At 42.5% G+C, this 13,392-nt stretch overlaps 1 protein-coding gene across 1 annotated transcript in view; it reads left to right on the top strand.

Moving 5' to 3' along the window:
* ppfibp2b (PPFIA binding protein 2b) overlaps positions 1-13,392 on the top strand; it is a 149,644-nt gene that overhangs the window by 21,051 nt on the left and 115,201 nt on the right. The window lies entirely within an intron of this gene.

The raw sequence follows: 13,392 nt of genomic DNA, 5'->3' as shown, positions 1-13,392 counted from the left end.
GACACGGAAGCGGAAGTGATAATGACAAAACAAAGTATCGAAGACGATTTTTAGAAAAACACACATATGAAGGTTCCCATAGAAACATTAAACACTTTTACAGAACAAGTCCAAATAAATTAAATTTTTGTTGTCATGGCAACCAATGACAAGATACCCGCCAGTTACACTCCCACCAAATTACTGTTGAAATAACATTCCTAACAAAATTACTTATGCACTTCAAAGGTAGCCAGAAGATGAATCAGCATCTGCGGCTGTCTTAATAAATGTTGGATTTCCGCCATCGCATATCCAACGTCGAATATTTTTCATTCGATCAAGCCTAATTGTAACAATTCATTGCTCGCTAGATGGTTGGATGAGACATATGCGCAAAAAGTAAAAATTGTCAATGATCCATCCATCCAATCCATCCATTTTCTGAACAACTTAATCCTCACACGGTTTGTGCTGGGTGCCAGTCAATCACAAACAACAATCTTTCTTACCTTGGGACAAACTATCACGTCCACTCGAGGCGTAGTGACAAGACTCGAGGGACGGCGGAAGGAGGTAAGGGTTGGATCCAAAATACACGGTGAGACAGAGTTCCAAAAAGTCTTTACTGAGACACGCACAAAAATAACAAACAATGAGGGCGATAACTGAACAGACCTGGTGGTGTGGTAGTAGCGGGGAACTTTCAAGTATACTCCGACAATGACCGTACGGAAGGTGTGGCTTTTATAGCCAGAAGGCACAATTACGGGAATGGGGAACAGTTGCGTGAGCCGGGTGAGCCAGGAAGAGAGGGGCCGTCTCAGAGGAGCACCGAAGGAAGAGACAGGAGGGGAGGGGCGCACTCCTGACAGCGACGAAGATGTGACACAAACTAAAGTGTTCAATCAGCCTGGTATGCATGTTTTTGGAATGTGGGAGGAAGCTGGAGTACTGTGCCTGGTGAAACCCCACGCTGGCACAGGGAGAACACGCAAACTCCACACAGGGAGCTGAATTGAAACCTACAACCTCTACATTGTGAGGCGGTTGTGCTAACCACTCTCACCATGCTCTCTTCTGCATAACAACTTCTTGAACTAGTCCGATTCAACAGGTTCCAGCTCACCTCTATATACAGGTAACATCTGAGTTACGACCGGGTTCCGTTCCGACAAAATGGTCGTAAGTCAAACGGTCGTAAATCGAAAAGCTTTCAAAATGGCCGACATGAGGTTTATACGACAGAATAGTATACAATGTCAATCTGTATACTATGATATACCAAACTGCTTATAGTTAAATTTTAAATCTTTTAACTTTTAGTGTCATTTTTATCATTTTATATTTTGTATTATTCTGCTGACCCAAATACGCACGGCTTCCCACACATTACGTGCTGCTGAAAAATGGCTTTCCCTGCTAACGGAGAAGCCAGATGAGGTCCCCCAACACACATGCTTGGACTTAGGCGGCCGCCGAAGGAAAAAAGTCTCAAAGAGGTGGCGGCGTTCTTGTCGCGCCGATTCCGTGCGCCTGAGCGCCGACCCGCCTCGGCTTTCGCCCTGGCCGGCGTCGGAGGACCCTCTTCCCGAGTGCCGACCTCCACTCGCTTCGGCGTCTGTGGGCGCTCCCTCCTGCCGGTACCATTGTGACAGGTAGCGCAACACAATCACGCGCTTGGCTGGCCAAAATTTTCGTTCGCGTTTGTGAAGAAACTGTTATTTTGTATCCTCATTTTGTGCGTTGCTGTAATCTTTTCTGTTAAGATAAATGGATAAGGATATGGCCAAAGGACAACGCCATATCCTTTGACAGCGATTAAAATAAAAATAGTTCTTGTACAATGCTGAGAGTTGCGGTTGCTCTTTGTGCTGAGGCAAATAAACATCCTACTTGTTCAATCTAAACAAGGACTAGCTGGACACTTTATTTTACTACATGCATCGCAAACACACTGCAGAGTTGCCGTTCTGCCACCGTAGCAGTCTCAGCCATAGAATAAAAAAAGAGTCTGGTGGTCATGGCCGTAAGTGTGAGTGGTCGTAACTCGCACCGGTCGTAACTCGGATGTTACCTGTATAAGGATAAACGGGACAGACACACCTTCCGAGATACGCTCCGAGCGGTCCTTTGTTAGGTAATTACTGAATTACGTGCTACCAGCCATTACATTTTGTTATGTATCGCGTCCTTCTGGAGCGTTGTTAGGGCCATTATTCATGAAGCAGGAATACAAAGTAAGACCAAAAAGATTATTTAATCTTTAGGACGGCAGATGGAGCTCGTGCAGATGGTCGACGCGCGAGGGGAGACGAGGCAGAGAGAGAGAGAGAGAGAGCTGTTTGGGAGAGCTTTTGTGAAGAGCGGCAGGATGTGACGTTGACTGGATGTATAAAAACGAAAGTCTGAGAAAATAAAACGGTGTTTAAAATGTATTCGTGTAGCGAATTGCCCCAACAGCTGAGAAGGGGGATTTCCTCCCCGCCCACATACTCTGCACAGCCAATCGGAAGCGAGTTCGGCCCCTCCTCCCCAGAGCGTCAACTGGTAAGAGGGATTTCCTTCCTGCCCACATACTCTACGCAACCAATCGTAAGCGAGCTCGGCGGATTCAAGCCTGAACTCGTTGGCAACACTTCAGCATAGCCGGGTGCTGATTGGTCAGCCTTGGTGTCCGTCTCGTAAACATCTAGCCCTTGAAACCTCCAATGTGCCTGTGTGTGTGCGTGTGCATGAAGCACAGCACGCAGCCAATCGCAAGCGAGCTCGGCCAGAAAAAGGCGTGCATACAAAATCTAACTTACAGCATCTCTGTCCAAACATTTTTCAACATACCCGCAAAAAAACAATGTATGAAGGTACACTTTTTCATAACTCGAATGTTTGTAAATTGGGGAGCGTCTGTATCCTCACTCGGGTTGCAACATGAAACATAAATACATGACTGATTTATGAGACTGATATATTAATATGTTAAGCAGATGTCTTTTGTAGTGTGTGCGTAATAACATGACATTGCACCAAAATGAACACAAACAGATGACAACCGCTCTTTCTGGGCTTGGCAATGTGGCTGTAGGACGGAACACTAGCATGAAAGGTGAGAAAGCAAGAATGGACTGGGTATTTGTTGATAAAAGGGTTAAAAGAAAGCACAAGTCATGGGGAAAGGGGATCGAATTCAGACAATCGATCGCAGTATAGAGATAGAAAAAGAGATAGAAATAGAGAGATAGATAGAGAGAGAAGGGGTGAGAGAGAGAGAGAGAGAGAGAGAGAGAGAGAGAGAGAGAGAGAGAGAGAGAGAGAGAGAGAGAGAGAGATGAACAGTAAAGTGACACATTTTCACACTTAACATTGCCTTCTGCAAACTCAAGACTTACTTAATGTGGGCAGGGTCAAAATACACACGGGAGAGGGAGGGGTTGAAAGGAGGGAGAGAGAGAACTGCACACACGCACAGTCTCAGAATCTGCCAATCTGAGATCAAATCTAATAGGAAATAGATGGGCCAAAAATGGGCTTGTAGCATGGACACTGCCATTGACATCTACAAGCACTTCTCCTGGCTCAAAAAAGTAAGTGTTGAATGCTCAGCTTGTCATTTCTTGATGATGTCTATCACTTCTGCTCTTTAATTACAAAAGTCCATCATACTGAGTCAGTACTTTCTCATGACAGCAGACGAAAAGTGTGTGGTGCTGAAAAATGTTGCTCTTGTAAGAATTCCTTTTCTAGTTTCCATTATTAAACTTTATAATTTATTTTGCTATTTATTTATTTGTTAGCAGAGTTGTCAGGGCATTTCCAGAGAATCCTCACGATGGCTGTGCTGTCAATTTATGCATCAGCTGATTCCTATGGACAAAGAGGCATCTGTTACTGCTGGATTCAATCACTGAGAGACAGACACAAAATATGTGTCCTTGTAGCTACAGTCACTTTTTTTACAGAACACTGGTGATGGTAATTGATAGTAAATATGCCTGAAGTCACCAATCACAAGGCTAGACAAATAATTTAAGAGTCGTTTTCAAAGATTTTGCAGCTCATCGTAGATGACACGACTTCAAATCAACAAGGACATAAAGATTGTGCCGGCTTTCTATGGATTTGAAGCAACTCCTTGAAAATGATGAGCTGCACTGATGGATGTCTGATTGGATCAGGGGTGCTCACACTTTTTCAGCATACGAGCTACTTACAAAAACTACCAAGTCAAAATGATCTACCCACGACAAAAATGCAAAACATAATTATTTTCAAATGTTTTAAGGATTCTTTGTATGTACAATGTATGTTGATGTACCTTGCATAACTGAATAAGCCAATATTGCACAACACACATAATAACTACATATAAATAACATAATAAATAACTATTAACATTTTTTGTAATTACCTGAGTTTACTTGGATGACTTGCACTGAATTGAAACAGCCAGGGATGCATAGTCCGGACAGTAGCTGCTGACAGCCAACCTCAAGCACATTTCCAAATGTTCATCATTCATGGTGGAACGGTATTTGGACGTAAAGGCTGACTTACATAAATAAGTGGAGCCGAATAAAGCAGTCAAGGAGGTAGCACATTTCCTCAAGTTGGGGTACTTTTCCTGTGTGACTAAGTTACAGAACTGTCCAAGACTCTGAACAAGGAGTCAGCTGCTTCAACGAATGCTTCAATTACCATCTCTCCGTCTTGGAAGGACTTATTGTTTTTAACGATGGCGTGACTCACCCGGAAAGACGCTTCGTTGGCGACTTTCGCTTTTGAAGTATGTTGAGTGAAAAATGACTGCTGTCCGGACAACTGGGATTTTACTTCGTCCACCGTTCTCTTTCTCAGCTGGCTTTTCGGCGTGAAGTCAATGTCGTATTTTCCATGAACAGTCTGAAAATGGCGCTCCACATTTTCCCATTACGTATGAAAGTAATATGTTTTGCCCCCTTACTTGGTCCCGCTTTCTCACTCATTTTGATCACCATATGTTTTAGCAAGGGCTTAAAATCTGAGGTAATTCGCTGACTAGCTTGTAAATTTTGCTGCGTTTAGCGCCGTTGTTTACGCATGCACGGCGACCTCTTCTTCTTTTCCTTTCGGCTTTTCCCTTGACGGGGTCACCACAGCAAATCAGTGTCCTCCATCTTTAGAGGTTTGATCTGCATGTTTGTTTTGGCCAAGCTTTTACGTCGGATGCCCTCCCTGACACAACCCTCTGTATTTTTCCGGGCTTGGGACCGGCACAGGAAGACTTATGTCCCTTTCTGGCTACAGAACAAGCAACTTGCTCAGTTAAAGGCTCCCAAACACAAAATGGTCATCGGCACAGCAACATTCAAAAAAACAAAAACTATACTCACCATTTGATGACGATGCTCTGATCTTACCGTGAAATGGGCATCTCTTTCCCATAAGTGCACAACTCCGTTACATAAATACGATACAATACAATACGACACAGTGATTTATATGAGGCATTAACAACAGCTGAAGCTGAATACGAGCCAACAGGTGTAGTTAAAAATGTGCGCTGTGGGAGGGGGGGTGCAACACCAACAAAAGGACAATTAAAAAATAATTCTATCTGTGTAGTTCTTTATTTTGAAAGTTTACCATGAAGGTGATTGATTAGTGTTTTTGTAGCCTAGGGGATACCTGGGTCGGTCCAAAGGCGTCACAGGCAGGTAGCGCTGTGAACGACGAGGAAAAGACGACACGAGACAACCGTGTTAATCAGCTTCACACAGCGGCATTTATGACAACTCATTTACTCATCAAAACATCATTTCAGCAATTTCAATATCAGAATACATTCATGTGTAGATCTATACATTCAACATCTATACATTGTATATATCCTCCACATTCGTACATGCTTATGCACGTCTGCACGGTCATGTGTGTTGTACTGGGAACTACAATTGACATCCAAAAATCCAAATTCAAAGCCACAACACAAGGTTTCATATATAGCATCGCCTAACAAGTCCCCAAGTACTTTAACATCTTGAGGATGTCTAACACTTATTATTTTGAATACCTGTGAACGACGAGGAAAAGACGACACGAGACAACCGTGTTAATCAGCTTCACACAGCGGCATTTATGACTCATCAAAACATCAATTCAGCAATTTCAATATCAGAATACATTCATGTGTAGATCTATACATTCAACATCTATACATTGTATATATCCTCCACATTCGCACATGCTTATGCACGTCTGCCCGCTCGTGTGTGTTGTACTGGGAACTACAATTGACATCCAAAAATCCAAATTCATCAAAGCCACAAAATATTCATCAAAGCCACAAAACAAGGTTTCATATATAGCATCGCCCAACAAGTCCCCAATTACTTTAACATCTTGAGGATGTCTAACACTTATTATTTTGAATACCTGTGAACGACGAGGAAAAGACGACAGGAGACAACCGTGTTAATCAGCTTCACACAGCGGCATTTATGACAACTGCGCATGCGTGAGCTGAGCCTACATCGCCTTCCTCTGTTCCATTCACAGGCACGTAGCGCCCTCTCCTGACTTGGTAGTCTAATCGAATAACATACAGTAACGAAGGTCGTTTCTAACCCCCTACATTTTTATTGCATAATATGGTGGCGCTAACTTCTCTTGCCATATATGGGCTTATCCAGGGACGTCAACTAATGTATTTGCATAGTTGGGAATATTACACTTGGTTTTCGGAAGGAGGGGGGGGTTAAAAAAACAACGATAGTTTTTGTCGCAAAAACACACGTGTCGCTTTTTTCAAAATCATGCACAGTTCCCAAAAATAATTTGTATTAATGTAACCTTATATGTGATGAGTTTATTTTATCTCAAGCGTCTTAACAGCTCCATGACTACGTGAAACACCTTTACTTGGTTTGGAGTTGGTACGTCCTGAACGGCAGGCCAACTAAAGGTAAAAATTCAGTTGTCGTCTGAATGGTTGCCCTGTATGTCAATCAAGTGACGGGACGTTTGATAGGCTGACAAATGTTTTTTTTACTGTCACACTGCGATCGACCAGTACTACCTCCGCAATCGACCAGTAGATCGGGATTGACGTAATGAGCACCCCTGGATTGGATGGATGATTTTTTTTCTAAAATCTGAACTTTTTATGTAGTCGATGAAAAGGTTTCTTCAGCCGTCATCAGTACTTCTTTGAAGGTGTCTGACGTTTCGCTTCTTATCCAAGAAACTAAAGTCTTACTTGTATATATATATATATATATATATATATATATATATATATATATATATATATATATATATATATATATATATATATATATATATATATATATATATATATATTGTGATATCATGAGAGGCTGGCTCTCAGCGGGACAGGCTGGCTCTCAGCGGGACAGGACAAGAAGTGCAATGGACGACAGGTTTGGATACAAACAAAGGTTTTAATCAAAGGTTTCAGGGGGGATTCACAAGTAACAAAGGTTTGAATAGTGTCTCTTCCAATACTTAAATCAAAATAAAGTCTCTTCTGAGGTAAAACTGCAGACGGAGTTCTTTTCCAAGAGTCTCTAGGCCTCACCCCTCTTGACGTCCTCCTCATGTAGCCTAGCCACCTTAGCAAGGTCCAAATCCAGTGTCCTGTCGTGTGGTCCCAACTGGCAATGAGTACCACGCAGCAATCAACTTCTTCACCGAGCACAGCAGTCGAGCTTGTCTTTCCCCAAGCTGCACACTCAGAGGCTCTCTGCCTTAAGAGCCTTGCCTGCCAATCCCGCCCTGATCAGCTGCATGTGTGTGGTTTTAATTGCTGCCTTCCACCAGATGGGGCCAAGACTCTGTCTGGGTGGGAGCCACTTTAGGGGGATGTATTTGCCCTCCAGGACGGTGCCGGACTCTGCTATGATAGGTCCCTGCCCTCATTTGACGACAATGGGGTTAAAATGTTAGCGAAAGAACATAAATGGTTGGAAAGGGGAGTAAAAGAAGCGATTTTCATGAAACAGATAAATCCATCACTTTACCGATATGGTGGGGTGAGGTTCAATTTGGATCGTTCGTACAACATCTTGCTTAGGCAACATAGGATTAGGAATACTGATGAGGTGATACCGCAGGAAGGGGGGCCATCAGGCCAGTCGTTAGTCAGAACAATTGGAACAATCAATGGAGCCGCAGGGAGTAGTCCTCTGCTCCCCCCAACCTGAGAGCAGGGACCTATCATAGCAGAGTCCGGCGCCACCATGTCTGGACATTAGGGATATATATAGGGCCTAAACTACCAGTAAGACTTTAGTTTGCTGACGAAGTTTCTTGGATAAGAAGCGAAACGTCCGACACCTTCACAGAAGTACAGATGACGGCTGAAGAAACCTTTTCATCGATGGACCAATCCTGTACGACTGAGATCTCACACAGACGTTTTATGTAGTCGTTCACATAACAACATCGAATGGGCATGCATCTAAAACGTCCAGTGGTGCTGTGTGTTTACAGAAGTAAATAATATTACCTCTCATCTAGGTCTCAGTCGCGATGCATTTGTGGCAATTTCAAGATTTTGTGCTTTTCCTGACCACTCCCCCATATCTTGATTAGTTTGAAACTCGCGATGTTCATTGTATTCAACTCAAGATGCTTTTTTCATTTGACTATCTTCCATATCCTCAATATTACCACCTAAAAATCTGCTTGTCGCAACACACGCGCGCACAAGCACACAAGCACACACACACACACACACACACACACACACACACACACACACACACACACGCACACACACATACACGCACACTGGACATGCCAACAACAAATGGCTAATGAACATTCAGTATGATGACATACACTAATGGTTTTATTGGTCCTCTGCGGCATGTTCGTTAATTTCAGATATGACACGAATATGAGTAAATAAAGCTATTGATGGCTTTAAGCTCACAGTAAATATTCATGTTAAAAGTGGCATGGTTGAAAATCTTGGGAGAAAATAGTACTCCAGTTTTCTCCCATAATGTAGCCATAAGGAGTCACAAGCCAATGTCTTGCCCGGATCCAAGCCCGGATAAATACAGAGGGTCGTATCAGGGATGGCATCCAACGTAATGTTTTTGCCAAAACAAATATGCAAATCAAACCTCTGACTGGAGACAGTGGCACTGAAGAAAAGACAGGAAGCAGAGCTGGAGGTAGCAGAGATGAAGTCGGAGAGGCCAGACTGAGCTGGTTTGGACATGTCCAGAGGAGAGAGAGTGACTATATCTGGAGAAGGATGCTGAGCCTTGAACTGCCAGGCAGAAGACCGAGAGGAAGACATAAGAGGAGGTTTATGTTTGTGGTCAAAGAGGTATGAAGGTAGCTAGTGTGAGAGAAGAGGATGCACAAAATCGTGTTAGATGTAGGATACTGATTCGCTGTGGCGACCCCTGAAGGGAAAAGCCGAAAGAAAAAGAAAAATCCAGTTTGCTCCCATGTTTTGCAAAAATGCATGACACGCTGATTGAACACTCAAAAATGTTCCTTAATATGAGTTTGAATATTTGTGACTGGCAACACATTCCGGGTGTACCCTGCCCACTTCCTGAAGATGGGTGGGAAGGGTGGTACGAATAGGATATTATCAAACCGGTCCCGTCTCATTGCCATCGAAACAGCTTCATTATCAACATCGGTAGACTTTGACCAATACATGTTTGTTTGATTATAGCCACTCACTATCAATATTGCAATGAACACTGGCTGCACATCTAAATCAGACAATTGCACATTTATGTCAGGCCAATTCCTTTTCAAAGAGTAATTTGTCATTTCATTTTTTTATGAGATCCAAAAGTCCATCAAAAGTCCATCATCAATAAATAATTCGAAAACCTCTACTGGCGAAAAATCCCTGTATTTGGAATAATTTCCTGGGGGGAACAATTTGTAACATGGTAAAGATGTTTCCTTCGTCCAAGTAGTTTGTTTCTTCACTTTTTTATTTGGTTTCGAATTAGTTCCACTTGCCGTTTTTCGTTTACTGTTTGACTCTGTAGTATTATAGTCTGATGTATCTTTAGTATTTTCATCTTCCTCTGTATCCTCTTTGAACCTCGGGCGCAATTCTGCAGGAGCCAAGAGCTGTCCACGTGAAAGCTTGTTGACATTGGTGTTGCTATCTAGGTTTTCATCGCCTGAATCCTCATCAGTGAGATCATTGACGTCAGGAGACTCGATAAATATATCATGTCGTGTATCGCTACTTTCTAGGAGAATATCAAGAATCTCATTCATGGAGAGGGATCTGTGGAAATTGACCGTGTGAGAAAATTGTATCCATATTGTCCTGGCGGTACCGTGCGGTACCACTCGAAGAATTACACTTATAACACTCATATTTTTGATCAATTACCACATCAATTACCACATGTATGTGTAAAATGCTGTAATTCCATGTCTATTCTTTATCTATTCTAAAATGACATGTGAAATAAGAATAAATAAAGTTATAACTTACTTTTTATGAGCTGCCATCTTTATGCTGCAGCTACTCAGATGCTAGACGCACAAATGCACACACTACGTTGCTGTGTTGCGACCACTGGTCTTGAAACGAACTGACAAGCTAGGTGGGAGTTCTGCTCAAGTACTGAAAACGTTTTGAACGAGATTTGTACAACTAAAATGAAATTATGAATTAATATTTATTATAAATTTCACTGGTACCATATGGTAGCGCTAGGAAAAATTAAAGTGATGTGGACACATTTTTATCATACAAGAGCACGTTAGGTCAAGCTACAATATGAATGCATAACTTGACATTATGACAGAATTACTGTCTCAAAAATTGTAGTCCTGAGAGACATTATAAAAATTAATTACTGTAAATGCCGGACTATAAGACGCTACTTTTTTCCCAAACTTTCAACCCTGCGGATTATTCAGTGATGTGGCCAGTTTATGTAATTTTTCTAATGGCTGCCAGGGCCCTCGAGTCGAAAAGGTAAGATTAAGATTGATGGAATATATGCGTCGAGGAAGACTGCAACTTCTTGTCTTGTGCATAAATTAAATTAGCGTGAACATATCCTAATCATGGAAAATGCAAAAAGAAAGGCATATGACGCAGATTTCAAGCTAAAAGCAATCGACCTGTCTGATAAAGAAGGAAACAGTGCTGTTGCACGTAAACATGGTATAAATGAATCGATGGTGAGACGCTAGAAACGTCTGAATTACTTAAATACCTCCATTTGGTCACGAGAAGGTGGTCATCCACAGTAACTGCCGACCCTTAACAAAGTACGTCTGGTTGTTTATTCATGAAGGTTCAACAAATAATTCAGGGTTTGATTGTCATTATGATGGCGTTTCGGCCCAGAAGGCCTTGTACGTCTCATGCTGCTAATTTGGAACTACTGGCTGCACATCTAAAACAGACAGTATCAAACTGAACCGTGAGAAGGCAGTTCGCTAAAGTCATTTTTCAAACTCATCTTGAAACACATTTTTATTCTTGAAAAATGGGCTACTGCAACAAAGTGGAGATGGCTGAAAAGCAATTACATGGCATCTCCTCCTCCTTCTGCGGCACTCCTTCCCGGCCTGACACATCTATTTCCTCCTCTTTCACTCTTTAGGAATGTCTCTTTGGTTGCTATGCTAACAGCTGGTCTCTGCTGTCAGCAATGGGATTGTGTGTGCGAGCGGGGTCCACACCCACAGGGAACATAAACAAATAAAAGTAAATGGAGATAATAATAATAATAATAATAATAATAATAATAATAATAATAATAATAATAATAATAATAATAATAATAATAATACATTACATTTTAAGCACCTTTCAAAGCTCTCAAGGACACTTTACAGTCTTTCAAAGCTCTCAAGGACACTTTCCAGTCACAGACAAGCATAGGTACAATAGTAAATAAAATATAATCACAAATACAATGCAATAAATAAAATACAATTATAAATAGAAACTAGAGAGAGAGCTGCACAGAAAATGCAATTTTAAATATCTGGGTTTTGAGATGGGACTTGAAGGTGGGAAGAGAATCGATGTTATGAATGTTCGGAGGAAGTGAGTTCCATCTCCCCTCCGCAGGTTTGGGGTACAAAAACACACAAAACAAAATGGGACAAAGAAATAAATAAAATAAAAGGACGAGAAGGATATCCGCTGCTGTAGAACAGCTGCTTCGGGGCACCATCTTGGAAAAAAATAAAAAATAATGATAATAATAAGCTTCTGAATATACTATATTTTGAAAAAGAATTTTTTAACAATAGTCATCATTTATGTGAATGGTTTTCAGTTCCTTGCGATTAATACAAATCCAGCAAAACTATCAGAATGAAAGTCAGCTTACCGGGTCCATACACAAAGTTACTGCTGGCTAGCTTGCACACTGTTCGGTAGCCTCCACACTATATGTCGCACAGTACCGGCATTTTCATAGCATGGGGAGTGTCAAGGTGCCACTGACATTCGACCCTTTCATTGTTGGCATTGTGTCATTGCAACTTCGAATCATAGCAGAACCTGCTCATCTCAGCTGTCCTCACGATGCGCTGAAGAGTCTTACGGCAGGACACGGTGCAGGCGCCGTACCACACGGTGATACAGCTGGTCAGGATGCTCTCTATGGTACCGCGGTAGAAGGAGGTTGTGATGGGGGTCGGGGCTCCAACTCTTTTGAGCTTGTGGAGGAAGTATAGGCGCTGGTGGGATTTCTTGGCCAGTGATGACGTGTTGTGGCTCCAGGACAGGTCTTAGGATATGTGCACTCCCAGGAACTTTTTGCTGCTCATTCTCTCCACTGCAGCACCATCAATGGTGAGTGGAGCATGCTGGGGGCGCACTCTCCTGAAGTCCACAACAATCTCCTTCGTCTTCTCCACATTCAGATGGAGATTGTTGTCCTTGCACCACGTGGCCAGGCGGCTGACCTCGTCGCTGTAGGCTGTCTCCTCATCATTGTTGATGAGGCCCACCACAGTTGTGTCATCCGCAAACTTTATGAAGAGGGTGGAGCTGGGTGATGATGGTGAGCAGTCATGTGTGTGCAGAGTGAAGAGGAGGGGACTCAGCACACACCCCTGGGGGGCCCCTGTGTTTAGTGTGATGGTGCTGGAGGTTTTGTTTCCAACTCTGAATGCACTTACACAATGAAAGGTGAAAGAGCCCACCCAACCACAGAGACCTCCCAAGGAGAACAAGATCAAAGGCCACAGACCAAGTGTGAAGTGGCCAAAAGCTATTGATAAGCTATTGAAAGAGAGTGGGAAACCATCAATAATGATCTGACCAAAATCTTGGAGCAACAAGTGGGCACAGCAGGGAAAAAGCTGGAAAATATTGGTGACATCATCTATCACTTTGGGAAGGAGCGCTTTGGAGTGTACATCCGGAAAACCGCCAATGCAAGACCA

The sequence above is a fragment of the Hippocampus bargibanti genome, linkage group LG05 (genome assembly GCF_051943395.1).
Source record: "Hippocampus bargibanti isolate YZ-2025 linkage group LG05, ASM5194339v1, whole genome shotgun sequence".
Taxonomy (NCBI): Eukaryota; Metazoa; Chordata; class Actinopteri; order Syngnathiformes; family Syngnathidae; genus Hippocampus; species Hippocampus bargibanti.
Note: the sequence above shows the minus strand (reverse complement) of the source record. Positions and strands in the feature narration are given on the sequence as shown.